General features: G+C 47.2%; 1 protein-coding gene across 4 annotated transcripts in view; it reads right to left on the reverse strand.

Annotated features, from left to right (window-relative positions):
* The window catches only part of LOC310706801 (broad substrate specificity ATP-binding cassette transporter ABCG2-like), a 29727-nt gene extending 27807 nt beyond the window's left edge, over positions 1 to 1920 (reverse strand). Inside the window, exon 1 of one of the 4 annotated variants that reach the window (XM_083503083.1) lies at positions 1510 to 1920. The gene's annotated coding sequence lies outside the window, so the exon portion shown is untranslated. The remainder of the gene's footprint in view (positions 1 to 1509) is intronic. The other 3 variants (XM_083503082.1, XM_083503080.1, XM_083503081.1) reach the window with 3 other exon arrangements.
* Between the last annotated feature and the right edge of the window lie 6708 nt (positions 1921 to 8628).

Below are 8628 nucleotides of genomic sequence, written 5' to 3' on the forward strand. Positions count from 1 at the left end.
TAACTTCCGTCAGAGCTTCAGTATGCCGATGACAACGTAGTGTGTGAACACTTAGAGTATGACCAAACCATCCTAAATATCTTCACAGAAGCTTACAGAAAGCTTGGCCTATTGTTCAACATCCAAAAAGCACAAGTGTTGCACTAACAAGCACAAAACCACCCCTCTGCAGCACCACAAATCCAACTCATTGGTGTAATGTTGGAAAATGTCAATCACTTCTCCTATCTTTCCACAAGGGCCGACACCAGCATCGCCTGAGTTCTGCGAGTGAGCTTTCTCCCAATTGAAGTTCAGAGTGTTTGAGGACTGGGACATTCTCAGGGAAACCAAACTGCTTGTTTACAAAGCTACTGTACTACCAACCTTACTGTATGCTTGTGAAACACGGACCACTTATAAACACCATCTCCAGATCCTCAAAAGATTCCATCAATGATGTCTCCAAAAAATTTACATATCACTTGGGAAGATAGGTGAACTAGGGCCTGTGTACTGGAAGAAGCAAAGAGCTCCAGTGTCGAAGCAATGATTCTTCAACATCAACTTCGTTGGACAGGTCACGTTGTTCGGATGCCTGATTATTGTCTATCAAAGCAACTACTCTATTCCAAACTTAGAAATGGAAAGTAATGCTGCTGGTCAACAAAAGAGGTTTAAAGACTCTCCCCAGGCAAATCTTAAAAAATGTAGTATAAACACAGACAATTGGGGAACACTGGCCTGTGAGCGCTCCAATTGGAGAACGGCCTTTACCAAAGGTGTCGTGGACTTTGAAGACGCTCGAACTCAGGAAGAAAGGGATAAACATGCTAAGAGGAAAGAACGTTTGGCAAACCCTCACCGTGATCAACTCCCACCCAGAAACCCATGTCCCCACTGTTGAAGGACATGTGGATCCAGAACTGGCCTCCACAGTCACTTATGGACTCACTGTTAAGACCGGGTTCATGGAAGACAATCTTACTCGGCTACGAGTGATCGCCAAAGAAGAACAACTCGATGACCTTGCTGGCCCCTTCCAACCACACAATCCTATGATTTTATGAAGATGCTCTTATGCAGGTGAGTTAAGGAAGGGGAAGGGAATTGGGGAAAGAGAACTGGGAAAAGAGAATTGGGGAAAGAGAACAGGACAGTGGGGAGATCACATTTTAGGAAGTGGGGAACCTGTGGTTCTGCAGTTCCAACTGGACTGCAACTCCCCTCCAACCTAACCAATGCTCAGGGGTGCTGGGCGTTGCAGTCCAGCAACACCTGCGCCCCCAGACTGCACCTAATGTTAACAGTGAGGATGAAACACGCGGGCAGATTCCCATGTAGCATAAGACAAGGCAGAAAGGAAGCCTTGAAGTGGAACTCGTTCCCTCTCCCAAGCTCGCTCCCCGGTCTTCAGCGGTGCGCCCTCGCTAGGACTGCAGTCTGAAAGCAGCTGAGGCCTGGGGTTCGCGCACGTCGGGCGGGGAGAGGGGAAGGCAGCTCGCCGCGGAGGGTTTCGACGTGACTCACCGCGCTCGGGGTCCATGGCCAGGCGGGTCCGGGGCGCGGCCGAGCTCCTCTCGGGCCTGAAAGAAGCCTCTCCCGGCTGGGCTGCGGGGCTGCGGCTCCTCTCGCTTCCCGGGTTCCTGTCACGACGGGCCCACCTGCTCCGCCCCAAGCCCCTGGCTTCGCGGGAAAGAAGCCTTTCCTCCCCTCGGCTGTAATACGAGCTCTTGCAACCCGCCCTCTCCGACCGCCCGACTTGGTTTCCCCTCACGTGTCCGCCTTCGGGTTCTATCTATAATAGAGGGGCGAAGCGTCTGGGTTGCGTAGAGGCCTCGTGAAAGGCTCGGAATAGCAGCTGCGGAAGAGGACGCATGTGAAAAAAATGCCGTGTTCGGTGTTGCTGAAGATCCCGCCAGCACTTGGGGTTATCTCTGCCTCTTGACTGCACTGGGCCAAAGTTATAGGCAACAAAAAAACTTGCAAAAGGGAGCAAAGACTTGGCAAGTGCGGGACAGGATGCTGGACTAGACGAGCCTTTGGTCTCTTGTGTTTTGTGCTAAGCAAACTTTAATGTTTTACTTATAATATTTAAAGCATGTTTCCCCAGCCTTAAAAAGGCCCCGGTGAGCACTAACAATATGGGAGGTTGCCTGCTCTGGATGGGGTTGCAGTCCCCCTGAAGGAGCAGGTATGCAACTTTTGGGGTACTTTTGGATCCTTTTTGCTGTCGCTTGAGGCTCAGGTGGACTCAGTGGCGCCCCTCTCTGGACAGGGATAGCCTAACTTCTGCCATCTATGCTCTGGTAACCTCTGGGGTGGAATCTAGACCAGGGGTCAGCAAACTTTTTCGGCAGGGGGCTGGTCCACTGTCCCTCAGACCTTGTGGGGGGCCGGACTATATTTTTTTGGGGGGTGAACGAATTCCTATGCCCCACACACAACCCAGAGATGCATTTTAAATAAAAGGACACATTCCACAGTACTCATGTAAAAACAGCAGGCAGGCCCCACAAATAACCCAGAGATGCGTTTTAAATAAAAGGACACAGTCTACTCATGTAAAAACAAGCTGATTTCCGGACCATCTGTGGGCAGGATTTAGAAGGCAATTGGGCCGGATCCGGCCTCTGGGCCTTAGTTTGCCTACCCATGATCTATTCTAGACACACACAAAAACGCTGTGAAATTTATTTATTTTTAAGTGTTTTGAAATATATATTGAATTTGTCATGAGCTCACCATCGCCATCTAGTGTCACACTTGTATAATGCACTTAAAACATTTGCAGCTGTATAGCTGAGTCTTAGGGTAAGATTACTGCAATGGGTTATATGAAGGGCTGCCTCTGAAAACAATTCAGAAACTTCAGCTGTGCAAGCTCTGACAAGCAGCAGACCAATTTAGAGCTTTGATCGATAAGAACAACCAAGAATCTTGTGGCATCTTAAAGAATAGCAGACTTACTATGACATAAGCTTTTGTGAACTAGAATGCTCTTCCTCCTGCTGAAACGAAACCATGAAATCTTATGCCGTAATAAATCTGCCTTTAACATGCCACAAAGCTATGTTGCTTATGGTGTGACACAAGCACAGGAATCTTGCCTAATATTCTCTAACACCTTCAGTGTGGAACCTCTGAAACATGCAGCTAGTACAGAATATATTTTTAAAAAATCCATTACAGAGGGTTGAGTCGCAAAGAGCACCTGAACACCTGTATTCTAGGATATGCACACTGGAAGACCATTGAAATTCCAAGACTGTTAAGCTAGAGCAGGGATCAGCAATGTGCGGCTCACGAAGACCGTCTTACTGGCCCACGAACTGCCCCCAAATTGAGCTGCCCGCGTGCTGCGTTAAACCAGTGTGGCACGGGCACTCATCGAGTGGCGCCACAAATGGCATCTGTGCATGCGCAGATACAAGAAATCACGTCTGCGCATGTCCAGACGCTGAAAATCACTTCTGTGCAGGTATGATTTTCAGCGTCTGGGCATGCGCAGAAGTGATTTCCGACACTGCGGACATGTGTAGACCCAATTTCCGGCATCGCACTGCACCAGTCTGGCCCACGGATGATCTCCGTGAGAATGATCCGGCCCATGGCCGGTAAACTTTGTCGACCCCTGAGCTAGAGCTATGCAAGTCCCTTAATTTCACTGGAAACCCCTCTCACCTATTAGGCCTTGCTCTCTTAAACAGCAGATGAGGGGATAAACTTGTGTCTGAACTGCTTCTCTTCTGACTGCAAGTGGGAGTTTGCATGATGGAATTAAGAGTAAAATCAAATCCAGCCATTTAGAAAACTAGCCTACCAGTCAGGGAGAAGAGTACATTAGAGCCTTTCCGCTTGACTCCCAATCTTCTGTGTACAGGGATTTTTTTGGTACTCATCTGAGCCAACATCTGTCGCATGAAGTGAATTAATCCTGCCCAGGAGTTGCTTGCGAACAAGTGTTATGTTCAGCTGCCTCGTGTGGTGATCTGGGAGAACTGCAGCATAAAACTCCTTCCTTGCAGTGGCATAATTTTCTCAGGACATGGGCATGGGGGGGGGGGGCTACATATGGTCCCTTTGCAGGAATGGAAACCGTAGTCAACCTTTGTTTGCAACTCCTTGGAGGGAGCTTCATGTTCACTTTTCAGGCCAACACTAGTCATGCATTATCTAGGAGTGTGTGTGAGTGAATGCATGTCTGTATCTAGGGGCTGGGTCAAGCCAGGAGCATTCTCAGAAGCTCCTTGAAACATTTAGTACTCATGCATACCAAATAACTGAACAGGACTCATGTCTCTTTTATTCTGGAAAATCCAGAGCACATCACTGCCAAACTGCTGCATGCAACTGTCTTCCTGAAGTAGCATCTCCACCCCCATCATTCAGCCCGGACACTCAGGTCCAGCTCCAGGGGCCTTGTGGCGGTTCCCTCGCTGCGAGAAGTGAGGTTACAGGGAACCAGGCAGAGGGCCTTCTCAGTAGTGGCACCCACCCTGTGAAACACCCTCCCACAAGATGTCAAGGAAATAAGCAACTATCTGACTTTTAGAAGACATTTGAAGACAGCCCTGTTTAGGGAAGTTTTTAATGTTTGATGTTTTATTGTGTTTTTAATATTCTGTTGGGAGCTGCCCAGAAGTGGCAGGGGAAACCCAGCCAGATGGATGGGGTATAAATAAGAAGAAGAAGAAGAAGAAGAAGAAGAAGAAGAAGAAGAAGAAGAAGAAGAAGAAGATATTATTCCAAGTTGCTTACTCATCTTTCTCTCTCTCTCTCCCCACCCCTGACTTAAATGCAATTGCAGCACTAGCCTATCCAGTATGGACCAGTGAAGCACCAGTGATGCAACTGGTGGGAGTAATGGTCTATGTAGCATAGTTGCCTTTCTGTATTGTGCTCCCTGACTGCATCGCCATTACATGGTCCATTCCCTCACAGGCCACGTTCTGTGCCTTAAACGCTATCATATAAACAATTCGTTACCCCCTCAAATGTCAGAGAGGTTGTGAAGCTCTAGGGTCATTCAGGCATATGTGGTGGGGCTGTATCCCTATTGCAGCTTTCTGGGAGACAGAATTTGCCCCCCCCCAATATGATTATTGGCATCTTAATTTAGACCCAGAGATAGCTCTCCTGTCCTTAAGAGAGTCACAGCAATCCAAATATTGTGCATAAAGAATTAGTGGCATTATCGGCCGCTCAAATGAAAATTTCTGCTAACTGGAAAACGGGCTGGTCTCAGTGTTGGCTAAACAGAAAGCATCTCACTTATAAAGGGGAGAAAAAGAAATGGAACACAATAAAAGCGCAAGGAAAAACAAAACCTGGCAGTACATTAACAAAATAATAAACATCAACACATCCATTAAGCATTCAGACTGATACATGCCATCCAAGTGTTCAAATAGATGTTCAGGCAAAGTTGGTGTTTATAAAGAGTACATTCAAATGTAGTGAGAGTATTAAGAATGTCAGATCATTGCAAAATAGATAGTGGATGTTTCATCCTGGAGAGCTGCCGCAAGTCACTGTTGACAATACTCAGCTAGATGGACCAACTGTCTAACTTGGTTTAAGGCAGATTCCTATGTTCCTATGATACCTCCAGCTTGCAGTACAAGTCTCTTAAAGGCTCTTAAAAAATTCTTATGTGCCATTGCCTCTCAAGCTGCTGAAATTGCAGGCGATATATAGGTCCTGCTCTTTTTACATACTTAGATCCTCAACACCTCCCATTCAAAAAGGGGTGTTTATGTAAGCCATATCTAAAACTAACCCATGTTGGGGGTATTTCTAGAAAAAAGACTTGCTGGTTGTTTGTGCATGCTAAAAGATACGTCTTATGAAATTCTTGTTCCAGCATAGGGAACTGCTTTCTTTTATGAGGGTCAATGAGGTAAAGTATCACCCCAAATAAAATTCTGAAATAGCACACTGATCTTTTGAAGATATGCTTAAGCCACAGGTAGGAAATTATCATGCAGCACACATATTATTCATGGCAGAATATTCATTTTAAGTGCGCTAACCTTAGCCCCGAATACCAAGTCTGGGTAGTGCCCATCTTTCCAAATCACTGGAGATTTCCATTATTAGCCTGTTTGTATCCATTTTTGTCATTTGAGAAATGTAGAAACCAAAATCCCTAGACGTGTTTATGACTTCTGGACACCAACAAAACCACTAGCTGGCATACAAAGTAGCTGATTTACACTTGCTCATGGGCAGTAGTAGGGACGCGGGTGGCACTGTGGGTTAAACCACAGAGCCTAGGACTTGCCGATCGGAAGGTCGGCGGTTCAAATCCCTGCGACGGGGTGAGCTCCCATTGCTCGGCCCCAGCTCCTGCCAACCTAGCAGTTCGAAAGCACGTCAAAGTGCAAGTAGATAAATAGGTACCGCTCTGGCGGGAAGGTAAACGGCGTTTCCGTGTGCTGCTCTGGTTCGCCAGAAGCGACTTAGTCATGCTGGCCACATGACCCGGAAACTGTACACCAGCTCCCTCGGCCAATAAAGCGAGATGAGCTCCGCAACCCCAGAGTCAGCCACGACTGGACCTAATGGTCAGGGGTCCCTTTACCTTTATGGGCAGTAGTAATTTAGTAACTTTTTCACCCCATGCACTCTGTGGCACTATCTTTCTCTGTACCACCGCTGGGCTATTTGACACTCTTCAGTCACAGCACTTATTTCCCATTTGCACAGGTCTCTACAATCCATCCTTTCCTCTCTACAAACCACACTCTGATACTGTCTTCCATCTGCAATATCACAGTTTCATCCACGCTTCCTTCTAGATCCCCACTTTCCCCAGGTTACTCTGCACACCCTGTTCTTTTCTTCTTCCTTTAGACCACGGATAGGGAATCTGTACACTCCAGATGTTTTTGCACTGTGACTCCTATCAGCACCAGACAGCATAGCCAATGGTCAGGGATGATTCAAGTTGCAGTCCAGCAAAATCTGTGCTGCAGGTCCCTTACTCCTACTTTAGACAGACTCCAAATGACCTGTTTGTTCAACATCCATCCTGATTTGCTTGCACAAAAGTTGCATGCTAGTCGGGCTACGACTGGTCTTTTTTTTTGAGCATTCATTCTGTTGTTGCTTTATTACGGGGTGGTTATATGCAGGCCCAGTTGCTAGCTAACCCCCAGGCATGTGTGTAGGTTGCCCAGGAAGACCCCAGAGACCTTTCTCTCTGTAGACGGCACTGTTTTCTCCTACGCTTTCTTTGGACTGTACACACAAAGGGCACTCTTAAAAAAGGGTCGAAGATTTACTGTGCTAGAATGCAACTGGCGGCGTTTTTATAACAGTCCTTTGCAGCTTTTCCTATTCAGTGAATTAGTGACTGATTATTCCAAAGCATTTTCAAGTTAGCTGAGTAATTAATTATTTCCCTTTTTAAAAACACCATAGATCTTTCTAACTGTGTGTGTGTGTACACAAAGTGGGAGATGGAGAGAGAAAGAGTTGGGTAAGGAAAGGACATATTTTAAACCAGCTTTTCGGAGGCAAACCACATTGTTTCAGCTTGCGGCAAGCAACTAAGACAAAAAGGGGAGCTTTGCATATCTCACCTCTCTCTCCATTGGTTACATTGGAAACAAATAGGCCACTTCCCTTTTGATTAATGATCATTTCTGTATGAATGGGTTGATCTTGCCACTGATCTCCTACCTAAACTTAACTTGTGGGTACGATTGTCTCTCCGCATTGGATAAATTTCACATCTTCTGTGCAGCAGTTCTCACTGAGGTGCTTCTAGAGCTGGGGTGGAGAGCCTGTGACTTTCCAAATGTTGTTGGGCTCTACCATCAGCCCCAGCCAGCATGGCCAATAATCTTAAACGATGGGAGTCGAGTCCTGGGTCAGCTCTCTCATGAAGCAGCAGCCTCAGGAAGTTGATTCTGGGGTAGGTAAAGGTAGAGGGACCCCTGACCATTAGGTACAGTTGTGGCCGACTCTGGGGTTGCGGCGCTCATCTCGCTTTATTGGCCGAGGGAGTTGGTGTACAGCTTCCAGGTCATGTGGCCAGCATGACTAAGCCGCTTCTGGCGAACCAGAGCAGCGCACAGAAACGCCGTTTACCTTCCCACCGGAGCGGTACCTATTTATCTACTTGCACATTGACGTGCTTTCAAACTGCTAGGTTGGCAGAAGCAGGGACTGAGCAACAGGAGCTCACCCTGTTGCGGGGATTCCAACCGCCAACCTTCTGATTGGCAAATCCTAGGCTCTGTGGTTTAACCCACAGTGCCACAGTAGGCACCAAATGGTTGGGCATTTAATGTTTCTTACTGTGTTTTTTAATGTCAGGGAGCGAAAATAGGCATGTGGGATATTATACCAGAGCTGCTGAGGGAAAAAACCTCAGCAGGCTTTGGGTACTATGAACCTCAACTTGGGGAGAGGAGCCCGAGGCAGCCCTACCATGAGGCAAAATGAGGCAGCTGCCTCAGGCAGCAAATGCTGAGGGGTGCAGAGTAGACAGAGCTGTTGTGTGCTCTGCAGCCTGCTTTATGTCCCTCCCTCAAGGAGCCTGCTGCCCTCAATTGCAGTGGAAGATTCTCACTGCCAGTATTGAAGTAGGAGTCAAGTGCTATCTAGCCATCTTGGGCTTTGGGTTGGGTTCAGTAG

The sequence above is a fragment of the Podarcis liolepis genome (genome assembly GCF_965112155.1).
Source record: "Podarcis liolepis genome assembly, chromosome: 5".
NCBI classification, from domain to species: domain Eukaryota; kingdom Metazoa; phylum Chordata; class Lepidosauria; order Squamata; family Lacertidae; genus Podarcis; species Podarcis liolepis.